The sequence below is a fragment of the Lactuca serriola genome, chromosome 6 (assembly GCF_051521515.1).
Source record: "Lactuca serriola cultivar US96UC23 chromosome 6, Lser_US96UC23_V15, whole genome shotgun sequence".
In the NCBI taxonomy this organism is placed as follows: domain Eukaryota; kingdom Viridiplantae; phylum Streptophyta; class Magnoliopsida; order Asterales; family Asteraceae; genus Lactuca; species Lactuca serriola.
The window spans coordinates 147,715,452-147,720,126 of NC_136413.1; the positions used below are offsets into that span (position 1 = coordinate 147,715,452).

The 4,675-nt window shown below is 38.5% G+C and overlaps 1 non-coding gene across 1 annotated transcript; it reads right to left on the reverse strand.

Annotated features, from left to right (window-relative positions):
- Positions 1 to 4,153: 4,153 nt before the first annotated feature.
- On the reverse strand, positions 4,154 to 4,256 carry LOC145060637 (small nucleolar RNA R71). The gene has a single exon (XR_013686854.1). It is a non-coding gene; the product is annotated as a small nucleolar RNA R71 (small nucleolar RNA).
- Positions 4,257 to 4,675: the final 419 nt, after the last annotated feature.

Genomic DNA, 4,675 nt, shown 5'->3' on the forward strand with positions numbered 1-4,675 from the left:
ACTCGCTGAGTCTGACCATGACTCAACGAGTCCATATGGATTTCAGAAAAAGTTTGACTTCGCGACCAGACTCGCCGAGTCTGACCCCGACTCGACGAGTCGGTATTATTTACAGAAAAAAATAATGTCGAAATTACTTTTACAACTGGTAACTAGGGTTTTAACCCTAAGATTCAGTTTTTCACATACACACTCGACGGGCGCCTCATTCTAAATTTCCTCTCAAGCATTCAAGTTTTCTTCAAATTTCTCAAGTTCAATCTCAAAAGGTAACAAATTTCTTCTTCTTTTCTGTTAAGAACATGATTATAAGGCCATCTATGGTAGCAATTGCATGAAAAAACCCGTTTTTGAAAAGTAGTAAATTTCTAGGGTTTTGATTTTTCATGAATATTGTTGTTTTGACTGCGTATTCTGGCCTTAATACCTTAATAGTAAGTGCCTAGACAAAACCCTTGACGAAATTTCCAGGTTTCATGGCCTAATTTTCATCGACCCGCCGACTGACTCGTGCAGTTCGTGCGACTCGCCGAGTCATTCCTGGACTCGACGAGTCGAGTCGGGAAGCATATGCGAGATTTTTTAATTATATTCTGTGTTTTCTGGGTTTTGGGTTTTTGTTTTGCACAAATCATGTTCAGAAGGGGGCAAAGTTCCAGTGGCAACCAAGGGGATTTTCCATGGCTAAACTTTCCACAAATCAAGTCCGCTTCGACATTGCGGAAATGGAAAAAGAAGCTGGCTGATATCAAGAAGAAAGAGGTCTACGTGCCCAACCGGATAGATTGGGATTGGCTGCAGAATGTTCGTTATGAGGAGGAGTTAGCTCCTTATCTCTTGAAGGAGTTTCACCATGAAGGCGAAACAATGGTGTGTGACGGGTGGATTCGGGTCTTCCTTATTCAAGAACCGGTTTATTTGGAGCTTTGTTTGGAGTTTTTCTCCACGGTATCTTTCACCGGGGGAGTGGATGCTTATCACCCGTCCAGCTTCAGTTTTTTTGTCTTGGGGGAGAGTTTCGACAATGCTCTATGGTGGATCTTGCCTGTTGATTAGGGGTTTATGATCAGCCCTTGGTCTCAACATCCATCTTTCGGGCCTTTTTGGCACAAACCCATATGGTGTTTCCCGAGGGAGTTACGAGTACGGGCTGGTGGAATACTATTTGTAACAAAGTCTGTATTCCAAAGTCGGCTCAGGAAGGGAGCATTCGATCCCCAACACACCGCCTCATTTCATCCACCATCAATCAACGAAAGGATGATGACAAGGTTTCCAACCTTGACGTTTTTTATTTATGGAGCATCATTACACCCGGCGTTTTTTGCAACATTCCTTGGTGTCTAGCTTCATATCTCTCGGAGGGTGCGGTCAAGGATCGCAAAACTTCCCGAATTAATGGTGGGATGTTTGTCACCCGGTTGGCCAATTCATTCGGGTTGATGAACCGCGTTGCATGGAACTTCATGACGTTGATCCCTACACCTCCATTCAATCCAAATCTTTTCCGGAGAGCGAGGATTATTGAAGATTATGGTGGTGGCCATTATGTCATCCCGAATGATGATCCGGTTGTTGGTCCCGAAGCACCGGGGAGGAGGGTTCGTTCGAGGAGAGAGCGGGATATTGAGGAGGAGCCGCCGGTGATTCCGGTTGAGAATGACGAAGTACCAATGGATTGGTACAATATGGAGATGAGGCGACTCCAGGATCAAATGGCACGGGGCTTGAATTTTAGCAACCAATCTCATATCTGACTTTTTGACCACTTTAACATTCCACACATTGATGGTGGTAACTTTCCATACATTCCAACATGGGAAGAAGTGATAAGTGCAAGAAGAAGTGGGGCTGGAGGAAGTGGAGTAGGGCTTGATGATGATGAGGAGGAGGATTGATGTTTTATGCATTTTTATTGAACAATTTTTAATTTTGTGTTTGCTTGTTTTATTTGGTTTGTTTGATGTTTTTTAGTTCATATTAAGTATACATTTTTATTCATTTATTAGCTAAATTATTGCATATTGTGGACAAAAGGTACTTAAAAGTGTTAAATTATGTTTTTCAGTCCAAAGATGAAGCTCGGAAGCGAAAGGAACCGGGAGAAACAGTTAGAAGATCGAGAATGGAATAAAGAAGAAAAACACTAAAAATGGCACCTACTCGGCGAGTCCAATCGAAGAATCGAGAAGATAATGACTCGGGATCCCAGAGAGTTATCGCAATACGGGGAATGTGAGAGGGACTCGACGAGTCACCACTTGACTCGACGAGTCGATTCGTATATTTAAAGATAATTCCACAGATCGATTGAAAGGAGTTCTGGGACGATTCAGAAGTACTTTGCTACGATTGAGAAGCCAGAAAAACCCTAGAAGACGACGAAGGAAGCTAGAATTCAATTCCGGAGAGTAATTAAGGCAAAATTTCATCATTCTACTTACCTTTTGTTTTATCATTATGATTAAGCAACTTGACTTTGTTTGTTTGCTGTTATTTACTTTAATTATGAGCTAAAACCTTTAGACTTCTGTTTGGGGATACAAAGTTGACAATATGGTTTGATTGATTGGTAGGATTAATTCCAAGTTGGTGAATTTTTGTTATTTTAGCTTGCTAAAGAACCTTGTGTGTGAATAATAATTAATTTTCTGTTAATAGGAAGATAATTGATTAGCATGAACATCTATTGATTATTGACCTCATATGCTATGTGATCACTATGCTATATGTCTAGGATTAATGAACATGAAACTAGAATTAATAAGAAAATTGAGTAAATTCATGTGCAAGCATGTAAGATGACCATCAAACAAGAAGTTAATTAAAAGAATAAATTAGTTAACTATTGCAAGTCTAACTTAACCCGAATAATTAATCTAGTGAATACAATTAAATTAGACAACTAGCCACTGTTTAAGTTAGTTTATTTGCTAAGGATTAGGGTAGTGAATACGAATCTAATCACTTGAATCGGTAACCAACGAAAGAATTAATCCATTGCACCATTACTTTGAAATCAACCATAGAGTTAACCAAGTTGAACTAAACAGAAGTTCCTTTCCAATTATTGAATCTAGTTAAATCGTTATTTTCTAGTCTTAAATTAGTAATAGTTAGTAAGTTTCTAGTCTTGTAAAACTAGAGAAAAACCCCTACTTCTTAATTAACTTAGATTAAATTAGTTTTTAGTTTAATTTGCCGTTCCCTGTGTTCGATACCCTGCTTATTTAGCTATACCACAATTGATAGGTTCACTGCCTTTTGTGTGTTATTTGATAATTAAAAGTAGGTTTAAAACTAAGTGAGTTTACACACATCAGTGTCGTTGGTGGGGAACGACTTACTTGATTTTTAGTTTAATTTCGTTCAGTTATTCGATCCTTTTTGTGGGGTAAAAACCACAGAAAGTTATTTTTCTGCATTTATTTTTCTATCTAAGCAACAACTATGTTGTGGTCATCTTGACCACGTCGCGATTATGTCTCGGTCAAACTTTAGTTTATTTATTTTTGTTCATTTTACGCATTTTATTTTGTTTTGTTTAAGTGACTTATGATCATAGGATCTAAAACTCCAATAGTCCCACCACTTCAAGATCCAGAATCAGGTTTTCATAAGAAGAAAGACAAGAAGGTCAATGAGTCAACTAGCAGTTTTCAATCGGATAAAGGTTTTGAAAGTTTTGACAGGACACCTGACAAGAAGGGGATTGGTTACGAGGTGGGAAACAATATCGATACAGACGATGACATAAAAAGAGAGGTTGAGGAGATGGCTAACATCACGAGAATGATTATAGGAGATTACAAGGAGCGAATATGTAAGGTTAACGGACTTGGGCTTGTACCACTATAGATTCTAGCTGAAAGAAGCTTTGAGCTCAAAGGGAACATTCTATAAATGCTCAAGGACATACCTTTTCTGGGAAAGAATACGAATACGATTTAAACACATCAATGAAAGAAGTTATGAAAACTACTTTAATGTTCCAAATGCACCACGAGACTCAATGCCACTTAGGATGCTTTCGGTCACATTTACTGACAAAGCCAAAGTTTGGTTAAAATCACTCGTACCTAGATCTATTACTACTTGGGCCAATCTGCGTGATGCATTCATTGAGAAATTCAGCTAGTCTTCAAAGATCTCAAAGCTAAAGAATAAGATTGCTAATTTTTAACAAGTCGAAGAATCCTTATATGAAGCATGGGTAAGATACAAAATGTTTCTTAGGAGTTGTCCTCACATGATCTTGTAGTGACATAAAGAACATGGTTTGGCATGCAGAATTAAAGATTGTACAATGAACATGGTGATTTCGGTGTTAAAGAGATGTATTGATTATGTATGGTGTTACAAAAAGGGACATAGATCTACATCTACATAAATAACACACACTTACACACTCACTTTTACACCTCTCAAGCACACCTCTACAAGTGGACTAAACCCACCTTATATAGAGGTGTTTACATGTCTCTCTCTCTCTCTCTCTCTCACTAACTCATTAGTCAAAAGGCTAATGCACCACATGTAAGTGGGTTTTACAAAAGTCAACACATTACAAAGTCAAACATGAATAACTTTGCACCACAATAAATCCCATGAATGCCTTGAGGCTAAGTGCATCAGCCACCACATTGGTCTTCCCAAGTTGGTAGAGGATCTAACA